This window comes from Pseudophryne corroboree, unplaced genomic scaffold (genome assembly GCF_028390025.1).
Source record: "Pseudophryne corroboree isolate aPseCor3 unplaced genomic scaffold, aPseCor3.hap2 scaffold_707, whole genome shotgun sequence".
Taxonomy (NCBI): Eukaryota; Metazoa; Chordata; class Amphibia; order Anura; family Myobatrachidae; genus Pseudophryne; species Pseudophryne corroboree.
The window spans coordinates 215,067-226,913 of NW_026970290.1; the positions used below are offsets into that span (position 1 = coordinate 215,067).

The 11,847-nt window shown below is 46.1% G+C and overlaps 1 non-coding gene and 1 pseudogene across 1 annotated transcript; both read left to right on the forward strand.

Moving 5' to 3' along the window:
• The first annotated feature begins 4,840 nt into the window (after nucleotides 1-4,840).
• On the forward strand, nucleotides 4,841-5,004 carry LOC135038313 (U1 spliceosomal RNA). The gene has a single exon (XR_010232693.1). It is a non-coding gene; the product is annotated as a U1 spliceosomal RNA (small nuclear RNA).
• Nucleotides 5,005-5,156: 152 nt separating this feature from the next.
• LOC135038317 (U1 spliceosomal RNA) lies at nucleotides 5,157-5,311 on the forward strand (annotated as a pseudogene).
• Nucleotides 5,312-11,847: the final 6,536 nt, after the last annotated feature.

Genomic DNA, 11,847 nt, shown 5'->3' on the forward strand with positions numbered 1-11,847 from the left:
TTGATGTGCAGCACACTGGGCTGAGCTGAGTGCACACAGACTGAGTCACACTGTGTGACTGGCTGCTGCTGTGTATCGTTTTTTTTCAGGCAGAGAACGGATATAGCAGAGAACGGATATATTATATTAAAATAAATAAAAGTTAACTAACAACAACTGCACTGGTCACTGTGGTAAACTCTGTCTGACTCTGCACAATCTCTCTCTCTCTTCTAATCTAATTTCTAATGGAGAGGACGCCAGCCACGTCCTCTCCCTATCAATCTCAATGCACGTGTGAAAATGGCGGCGACGCGCGGCTCCTTATATAGAATCCGAGTCTCGCGAGAATCCGACAGCGTCATGATGACGTTCGGGCGCGCTCGGGTTAACCGAGCAAGGCGGGAGGATCCGAGTCTGCTCGGACCCGTGAAAAAAACATGAAGTTCGTGCGGGTTCGGTTTCAGAGAAACCGAACCCGCTCATCTCTATCAGGAACTGGACTGCGGGTGCTCCTTCCAGCACTTGCAGGGGGCGTGCAAATGGTGGAAGGCGCATGCTCTTCACGTCCAGTGTTGGGAAGGTCAGGCATCGCAACCGACACAATTGGACTCTCCTTGTGGATTTGGGATTTCAAAGAACGCACAGTTCTTTGCGGTGCTTTTGCCAGCTTGAGTCTTTTCAGTTTTCTAGCGAGAGGCTGAGTGCTTCCATCCTCATGTGAAGCTGAACCACTAGCCATGAACATAGGCCAGGGCCTCAGCCGTTCCTTGCCACTCCGTGTGGTAAATGGCATATTGGCAAGTTTACGCTTCTCCTCCGACAATTTTATTTTAGGTTTTGGAGTCCTTTTTTTTTCTGATATTTGGTGTTTTGGATTTGACATGCTCTGTACTATGACATTGGGCATCGGCCTTGGCAGACGACGTTGCTGGCATTTCATCGTCTCGGCCATGACTAGTGGCAGCAGCTTCAGCACGAGGTGGAAGTGGATCTTGATCTTTCCCTAATTTTGGAACCTCAACTTTTTTGTTCTCCATATTTTATAGGCAGAACTAAAAGGCACCTCAGGTAAACAATGGAGATGGATGGATTGGATACTAGTATACAATTATGGACGGACTGCCACGGTTAGGTGGTATAAAAAAACCACGGTTAGGTGGTATATATTGTAATACAATTATGGATGGACGGACTGCCTGCCGAGTGCCGACACAGAGGTAGCCACAGCCGTGAACTACCGCACTGTACACTGGTTGATAAAGAGATAGTAGTATACTCGTAACAACTAGTATGACTGACTATGACGGTATAAAGAATGAAAAAAAAACCACGGTTAGGTGGTATATATTGTAATACAATTATGGATGGACGGACTGCCTGCCGAGTTCCGACACAGAGGTAGCCACAGCCGTGAACTACCGCACTGTACACTGGTTGATAAAGAGATAGTAGTATACTCGTAACAACTAGTATGACTGACTATGACGGTATAAAGAATGAAAAAAAAACCACGGTTAGGTGGTATATATTATAATACAATTATGGATGGACGGACTGCCTGCCGACTGCCGACACAGAGGTAGCCACAGCCGTGAACTACCGCACTGTACACTGGTTGATAAAGAGATAGTAGTATACTCGTAACAACTAGTATGACTGACTATGACGGTATAAAGAATGAAAAAAAAACCACGGTTAGGTGGTATATATTGTAATACAATTATGGATGGACGGACTGCCTGCCGAGTTCCGACACAGAGGTAGCCACAGCCGTGAACTACCGCACTGTACACTGGTTGATAAAGAGATAGTAGTATACTCGTAACAACTAGTATGACTGACTATGACGGTATAAAGAATGAAAAAAAAACCACGGTTAGGTGGTATATATTATAATACAATTATGGATGGACGGACTGCCTGCCGACTGCCGACACAGAGGTAGCCACAGCCGTGAACTACCGCACTGTACACTGGTTGATAAAGAGATAGTAGTATACTGGTAACAACTAGTATGACACTATGACGGTATAAAGAATGAAAAAAAAAACACGGTTAGGTGGTATATATTATAATAATACAATTATGGATGGACGGACTGCCTGCCGAGTTCCGACACAGAGGTAGCCACAGCCGTGAACTACCGCACTGTACACTGGTTGATAAAGAAATAGTAGTATACTCGTAACAACTAGTATGACTGACTATGACGGTATAAAGAATGAAAAAAAAACCACGGTTAGGTGGTATATATTGTAATACAATTATGGATGGACGGACTGCCTGCCGAGTTCCGACACAGAGGTAGCCACAGCCGTGAACTACCGCACTGTACACTGGTTGATAAAGAGATAGTAGTATACTCGTAACAACTAGTATGACTGACTATGACGGTATAAAGAATGAAAAAAAAACCACGGTTAGGTGGTATATATTATAATACAATTATGGATGGACGGACTGCCTGCCGACTGCCGACACAGAGGTAGCCACAGCCGTGAACTACCGCACTGTACACTGGTTGATAAAGAGATAGTAGTATACTCGTAACAACTAGTATGACACTATGACGGTATAAAGAATGAAAAAAAAACCACGGTTAGGTGGTATATATTATAATAATACAATTATGGATGGACGGACTGCCTGCCGAGTTCCGACACAGAGGTAGCCACAGCCGTGAACTACCGCACTGTACACTGGTTGATAAAGAGATAGTAGTATACTCGTAACAACTAGTATGACTGACTATGACGGTATAAAGAATGAAAAAAAAACCACGGTTAGGTGGTATATATTGTAATACAATTATGGATGGACGGACTGCCTGCCGAGTTCCGACACAGAGGTAGCCACAGCCGTGAACTACCGCACTGTACACTGGTTGATAAAGAGATAGTAGTATACTCGTAACAACTAGTATGACTGACTATGACGGTATAAAGAATGAAAAAAAAACCACGGTTAGGTGGTATATATTGTAATACAATTATGGATGGACGGACTGCCTGCCGAGTTCCGACACAGAGGTAGCCACAGCCGTGAACTACCGCACTGTACACTGGTTGATAAAGAGATAGTAGTATACTCGTAACAACTAGTATGACTGACTATGACGGTATAAAGAATGAAAAAAAAACCACGGTTAGGTGGTATATATTATAATACAATTATGGATGGACGGACTGCCTGCCGAGTTCCGACACAGAGGTAGCCACAGCCGTGAACTACCGCACTGTACACTGGTTGATAAAGAGATAGTAGTATACTCGTAACAACTAGTATGACTGACTATGACGGTATAAAGAATGAAAAAAAAACCACGGTTAGGTGGTATATATTATAATACAATTATGGATGGACGGACTGCCTGCCGACTGCCGACACAGAGGTAGCCACAGCCGTGAACTACCGCACTGTACACTGGTTGATAAAGAGATAGTAGTATACTCGTAACAACTAGTATGACACTATGACGGTATAAAGAATGAAAAAAAAACCACGGTTAGGTGGTATATATTATAATAATACAATTATGGATGGACGGACTGCCTGCCGAGTTCCGACACAGAGGTAGCCACAGCCGTGAACTACCGCACTGTACACTGGTTGATAAAGAAATAGTAGTATACTCGTAACAACTAGTATGACTGACTATGACGGTATAAAGAATGAAAAAAAAACCACGGTTAGGTGGTATATATTGTAATACAATTATGGATGGACGGACTGCCTGCCGAGTTCCGACACAGAGGTAGCCACAGCCGTGAACTACCGCACTGTACACTGGTTGATAAAGAGATAGTAGTATACTCGTAACAACTAGTATGACTGACTATGACGGTATAAAGAATGAAAAAAAAACCACGGTTAGGTGGTATATATTATAATACAATTATGGATGGACGGACTGCCTGCCGACTGCCGACACAGAGGTAGCCACAGCCGTGAACTACCGCACTGTACACTGGTTGATAAAGAGATAGTAGTATACTCGTAACAACTAGTATGACACTATGACGGTATAAAGAATGAAAAAAAAACCACGGTTAGGTGGTATATATTATAATAATACAATTATGGATGGACGGACTGCCTGCCGAGTTCCGACACAGAGGTAGCCACAGCCGTGAACTACCGCACTGTACACTGGTTGATAAAGAGATAGTAGTATACTCGTAACAACTAGTATGACTGACTATGACGGTATAAAGAATGAAAAAAAAACCACGGTTAGGTGGTATATATTGTAATACAATTATGGATGGACGGACTGCCTGCCGAGTTCCGACACAGAGGTAGCCACAGCCGTGAACTACCGCACTGTACACTGGTTGATAAAGAGATAGTAGTATACTCGTAACAACTAGTATGACTGACTATGACGGTATAAAGAATGAAAAAAAAACCACGGTTAGGTGGTATATATTGTAATACAATTATGGATGGACGGACTGCCTGCCGAGTTCCGACACAGAGGTAGCCACAGCCGTGAACTACCGCACTGTACACTGGTTGATAAAGAGATAGTAGTATACTCGTAACAACTAGTATGACTGACTATGACGGTATAAAGAATGAAAAAAAAACCACGGTTAGGTGGTATATATTATAATACAATTATGGATGGACGGACTGCCTGCCGACTGCCGACACAGAGGTAGCCACAGCCGTGAACTACCGCACTGTACACTGGTTGATAAAGAGATAGTAGTATACTCGTAACAACTAGTATGACACTATGACGGTATAAAGAATGAAAAAAAAACCACGGTTAGGTTGTGCTGCCTCAGTTGAATCTCCTTTACTTGACAGAGATGTGCCTGAGCAGCGGCCCTCCCCAGCCCTATCCCAAATCATACTTATTTTGCATAGGAGATACCATGGTCATGAAGATTGTTCTCCCAGGGTGAGGTTCATTCATTGCATTCTGGGTATGCTGACCCCTGTGATTTCCCCAAATGTGGGAAACTCGACTGCATTATTTGTGGTAGTGGGGGACTGTGTTTGTGCTTTCCTCTGGTCAGCTCTGGTAAAAGCCAGATTTCTGTGTCTCAGATCTTCCTCTAGCCTTGTTCTTCTTTCGAGAGTTCTCTTGTGCTGCCTCAGTTGGATCTCCTTCACTTGACAGGGGGGTGCCCGAGCAGCGACCCTCCTCAGCTCTTGCCCAACTCCTACTTACCTGCCAGGTATGATCAGGAAGGTGCTTCTCCCAGGGCAAGGCTCACCCATTGCACTCTGGGTGTGCTGCATCTGCGATTTCCCCAAATGTGGGACACTTGACTGCATAATTTGTGTTTCCTCTGGTCGGCTCTCATATAATTCAGATCTCTTTGTCTCAGGTCTCTAATGCTAATGGCTGATTAGAATAAATGCCGTGCAGCTGCCTTGCTGCACGGCCAGAGAGCAGGTGAATATCTTAATTTCCTAAAGCCTAGCAACGGGGAATGCGGTCCGCCAGTGGCGTCCCCGTTGCTAGGGTCCGTGCGGCTCAGCGCGCCCGGCGTCTAGCGTTGCTAGGGAGCCGGCGGCTGTACGTGCACGGCATCTCTAGTTGCTAGGCGCCGGGCCGCGCAGACCATCAAGCGGACCCCGGCGCCAAACAGTACCCCCCCCTTGAGGAGGGGTCAAGGAACCCCTAAAGCCAGGTTTCTGAGGAAATTCCCGAAAAAATGCCCTCTTGAGCCTCGGGGCATGAAGATCCTTATCCAGGACCCAAGACCTTTCCTCCGGACCATAGCCTTTCCAGTGAACCAGAAAATACAGCCGATCCCGGGACAATTTGGAATCGAGAACCTTCTCTACCAAGAACTCCTGTTGTCCCTGTACATCTACTGGAGATCTACCCTGAGAGATCTTCCGAGGAAATCTACTGGAAGAAACGTATTGTTTCAACAGGGAACAATGAAACGTATTTCCAATCCGGAGAGATCTTGGTAAACGTAACCGAAAGGCAACTGGGTTGACTCTTTTAATAATAAGAAATGGCCCAATAAATTTGGGTCCCAGTCTAGCTGAGGATTGTCGAAGCCTGATGTTGCGAGTCGACAACCACACCCTATCTCCCACCTTAAAAGTGCAAGGACGTCGGAGCCTGTCAGAAAATTTCTTCTCTCGAAAGGCCGCTTTTCTGAGAGCAAGGTGCACCTTTTTCCAAATGGCTCTGAGATGGGAGGTTAAGGTAAGCGAGGAGACTGAGGAATGATGAAAAAAAGAATTAGCTCTGGGGTGAAAACCAAAAACTGAAAAGAATGGAGACTCTTTAGTGGAGGAATGACAAGAATTATTGTAAGCAAATTCAGCCAACGGAAGAAACTCGGACCAATCATTCTGGAGTTTGGCTGAATACAAGCGCAAATATTGTTTCAATGATTGGTTAACTCGTTCGGTTTGCCCGTTGGATTGTGGGTGGTAACCGGATGTTAACGACAATTTCATCTTCAATGAGGCACAAAAACATTTCCAGAATTGTGCGATGAATTGTGGACCCCGATCAGAAACAATATCAGTAGGCAACCCATGAAGCCTGAATACATGGCGGAGAAACAAAACTGCCAACCCTTGGGCAGAAGGCAATCGGGGAAGAGCAATAAAATGAGCCATTTTACTAAAACGGTCCACTACCACCCATATGACTCGGAATCCGGCTGAAAGGGGAAGGTCAACCACAAAATCCATAGAAATATGAGACCATGGCCTGAGAGGAACATTTAAGGGCATAAGTTGCCCGATGGGCAAGGAACGGGGAACCTTATGCTGTGCACAAACCTGACATGAATAAACAAATTCCTTGACGTCTTTAGAAAGACCAGGCCACCATACTGAGCGAGAGACTAACTCCAATGTCTTAGAGACTCCTGGATGCCCTGAAACTTTGTTATCATGGAATTCCGTTAAAACAGTAACTCTCAAAAACTCAGGGACGTAAAGACGACCAGCAGGAGTAATTCTAGGAGCTTGGTGTTGAAGCTGTTTTAACTGGGTAAATAAATCTTGTGTGAGGCCCGCCCAGATGACCGAAGATGGAAGTATGGGGGTAACAGGATTGTTATTGTGAACCGGAAGAAAGCTATGTGACAGGGCATCAGCCTTAGTATTCTTGGAACCAGGCCTGAAAGTGATTATAAATTTGAAACGCGTAAAAAATAATGCCCAACGTGCCTGCCGGGCATTAAGCCGCTTAGCCGATTCAATGTATTGCAGGTTCTTATGGTCAGTCAATACCGAAATAGTATGTTTTGCTCCCTCCAGCCAATGCCTCCACTCCTCGAAAGCCCATTTTACCGCCAGTAACTCCCGATTACCAACGTCATAGTTGGATTCAGCGGAGGAGAATTTCCTGGACATAAAGGCACAAGGATGTAACTCCAGAGACTCCGGATCCTTTTGAGAAAGGATAGCCCCCACTCCAACCTCCAAGGCATCAACCTCCACCACAAAGGGCAATTCCGGATTAGGATGTCTGAGGACTGGAGCCGAGACAAAGGCTTGTTTCAAGGCCCGGAAGGACAACTCAGCTTCATGCGACCAGTTGGTAGGATCCGCTCCTTTCTTTGTCAGAGCTACAATGGGAGCAACCAGGTCAGAAAAAGAATGAATGAACCTCCTATAATAATTCGCAAACCCTAAAAAACGCTTAATTGCTTTTAAATTGGTGGGTTGCGCCCAACTAAGGATGGCCTGGAGTTTCTTTGGTTCCATGGAAAATCCCTGAGGGGAAATTATGTACCCTAAAAAAGATACTTCCGTGACATGAAACTCACACTTCTCCAGCTTGGCATATAAATGATTCTCACATAACTTTTGAAGAACCAGACGCACCTGGGTAACATGTTGTTCCATTGATTTAGAAAAAATCAGGATGTCGTCTAAGTAAACGACCACGAATTTCCCTAGGAAGTCACGGAGCACATCGTTAATGAGGTCTTGAAAAACTGCCGGAGCATTGGACAGGCCGAACGGCATCACCAGGTATTCGTAGTGACCCGACTGAGTACTGAAGGCCGTTTTCCACTCATCTCCAGATTTAATTCGGATGAGGTTGTACGCTCCTCTAAGGTCAATTTTAGAAAAAATCACAGCAGAACGTAACTGATCAAAGAGTACAGAAATCAACGGCAAAGGATAGGTGTTTTTAACTGAGATCTTATTCAGGGCTCTAAAATCAATGCAAGGTCTAAGCGAGCCATCCTTTTTCTCCACAAAGAAGAAGCCTGCACTTAAAGGAGATTTTGATGGTCTAATAAATCCTTTCTCAAGGCTCTCCTTTACATAATCATTCATAGCCGCAGTTTCTGGCCCGGATAATGCATATAATCTTCCCTTTGGCAATGCGGCACCAGGAATTAACTCAATAGCACAATCATAAGGCCGATGGGGAGGCAGAATGTCCGCATTGCCTTTGGAGAAAACATCAGCAAACTCCTGGTATTCCACCGGAATGAGTTCTGGAATGATAGCTGCTACTCTGACTGGAAACGTGATACATTCCTTATCACAAAAAGTACCCCAATGTGAAATCTCCCCCGACCGCCAATCAATGGTGGGATTATGAAAGGCCAGCCAAGGGTGACCCAGAACAACTGGAACTGCTGGGCAATATGTAAGAAAGAACTCGATTTTCTCGGAATGTAGAGCTCCTACTGTAAGTAGTGCAGGGGGTGTACGGAGAGAAATAATCCCATTAGACAGCGGACTCCCATCTAAGCCATGCATGGTGACACACCTACCCAAAGGTAACTGAGGAATGCCTAAGGCCTTAGCCCAAGTTAAATCCATAAAGTTTCCTGCAGCTCCACTGTCAACAAAAGCCGACACCGAAGAACTGAGGCTGCCATAGGAAACTTTAACTGGGACTAAAAGGGAGTTATTCGAGGAGATAAGCTGCAGACCTAGGTGAACCCCCTCACAATTCACCTGGTCAAAGCGTTTCCCGACTTGTTCGGACAATTACGAGCAAAATGTCCCTTACCCCCACAGTACAGACAAAGACCAGAATTTTGCCTTCTGGCTCTTTCTTCAGGAGACAGCCGGGAGAGACCCATCTGCATGGTCTCCTCTACGTCTTCAGGAATGGAATTTACACACGGACTTGACCTTACAGGTGCTCCTTTTTCAGCCCTCCGCTCTCTGAGACGACGATCAATCTTAATAGAAAGCTCCATGAGTTTATCGAGAGTCTCAGGAGCGGGGTACTGAAGGAGACTGTCTTTTATAGACTCTGATAAGCCGAGGCGAAACTGACTGCGCAGGGCTGGGTCATTCCAGCCACAGTCGTTCGACCAACGGCGAAACTCCGTACAATAAACCTCTGCAGGATTTCTACCCTGTCTGAGAGCGCGCAACTGACTTTCAGCGGACGCCTCTCTATCAGGGTCATCATACAAGAGCCCTAAAGACTCAAAAAAAGCGTCAACTGACAACAATGCCGGATCCTCTGCTCTTAAACCAAATGCCCAGGTCTGAGGATCCCCCTGGAGCAAAGAAATAATAAACCCGACCCGCTGAGATTCAGTACCCGAGGAAGTCGGTCTTAAACGAAAATAAAGTTTACAGGATTCTTTAAAATTAAAAAACTCTTTTCTATCACCAGAAAAACGGTCAGGCAAATGCATCTTTGGTTCAGGGACTACCCTTGGGGAAGCTCGCAAAAGATCTTCCTGCGACTTCACCCGAAGAGAAAGATCCTGAACCATCTGAGTAAGTTCTTGAATCTGGCTGACTAAGAGCTGACCAGGATTTGGCACTAAACCTGTTGGATTCATGAGGCCGATAAACTCTCACAAAACTGAATGAGAAAAAATTAAACCCCGTTTAATTTTAAGTTTTGGTATGGCCGGTAATAATGTTATGATTCCAGCACTCTGGTCAGAGAAGATCTTATGGCAAGGACTGGAGCACTGGAACGGAATGCTGGGGAAGGGAGCAGGACAGGAAAATAGCCCCTGGCGCCCTAACTCTGTTGTCTTACCCGTGTTGTCAGAAATCCCCTGCGAGACTATGGTTTCTTGAGCCCTTGGCAGCCGCGTTTGAAGGGCGGATTATGTCTGCCCAACTTCGATGCCCCCCGGTCTTAATGAGAGACAAAGGGAAACCCGAGACAGGGTGATAACAAGAGGCCCTCTAACTAAACAACCAGGCCAGGGGCTAAGCAAACTCAAAACTATAATATGTGCGGAGAAACCGCCAGGAAAAAGGACAACCAAAATATCCACTTGTCCAATTCTCCTACCCGGCACCGCCAAGTACCAGAGAGGACTTGTGGAAGCGGAACCCTCCGCAAATGCTCCAAACACAAAATATAAAAGGTAAAGCGGCTGAGCCGCAACACACGGCAGAGCCGCAACTCACGAACACCACTGGATATAAAACGGTGATCAGTCAGGACTCCAGGGAACCAAACGACCTCTTGGGATGAGATGACAACTCCCGAATACCGGACTTCTGCGGACTGGAATGACCGGATACAGCAGGACTGGAAACAGACTCTCAGCAAACAAAGGCAGCATGCAGGAAGCTATTACCGGCGTCTGTGAGAAGCCCTGGGAGTGTATTTAACAAGGAGTCCTCCAATCAGCTGCTAAAGGCTGATTAGAATAAATGCCGTGCAGCTGCCTTGCTGCACGGCCAGAGAGCAGGTGAATATCTTAATTTCCTAAAGCCTAGCAACGGGGAACGCGGTCCGCCAGTGGCGTCCCCGTTGCTAGGGTCCGTGCGGCTCAGCGCGCCCGGCGTCTAGCGTTGCTAGGGAGCCGGCGGCTGTACGTGCACGGCGTCTCTAGTTGCTAGGCGCCGGGCCGCGCAGACCATCAAGCGGACCCCGGCGCCTAACAGTATGACTCCCAAAAACAACAACCGCGTCATTGGGACCAACTGCGATTTTGGCAAGTTTAGGAGCCAACCATGTTGTTGAAGAACTGTCAGGGAGAGTAGATGTTTTGCACCAACTGGTCCCTGGATCTCGCCTTTATCAGGAGATCATCCAAGTACGGCATAATTGTGACTCCTTGCTTGCGAAGGAGAACCATCATTTCCACCATCACCCTGGTGAAAATCCTCGGAGCCGTGGACAGACCAAACGGCAACGTCTGAAATTGGTAATGACAATCCTGAATTGCAAACCTCAGGTAGCTTGATGCAGTGGCTAAACGGGAACATGTAATTAGGCATCCTTATGTCTACCAAAACCATGAAATCTCCTTCCTCCGGACTGGAGATCCCTACCCTGAGAGATTCCATCTTGAAATTGAATTTCTTTAGGTAGAAATTGAGGGATTTCAGATTTAAGATTGGTCTGACTGAGCCGTCCGGCTTCGGGAGCACGAAGAGGCTTGAATAAAAACCTTCTCCCTGCTGACTAAGGCCGATTTGAACAATCGGTGAGGGGGAACGTCTTGAAACCCCAGTTTGTACCCTTGTGACACTATTTGTAAAACCCACGAGTCCAGGTCCAAATTAATCCAGAACTGACTGAAGTGTTTTAGACGTGCCCCCACTGGTGTGGGCTCCTGCAAGAGAGCCCCAGCGTCATGCAGTGGATTTGGCAGAAGCAGAGGACGATCTCTGCTCCTGCGATCTTGAAGAGGCTACAGACCTCTTCCCTCTTCTCCTTCCTCTACCTGCAAAGAAAGGGGAATCTTAACTTCTTGCATATCTATTGGGACAAAATGACTGCGTTAGACAATGATGCGTCTTCATCCGTTGAGAGGGAACATAGGGCAAGAAGGTTGACTTACCTGCGGGAGCTGCCGAGATCAAATTAACTAGGCAGTCACCAAACAAGGCTTCACCTTCATAGGGAAGAGACTCCCTTTCTTCTTGGAGTCAGCATCAGCATTCCCTTGGTGAATCCACAATGCCCTCCTA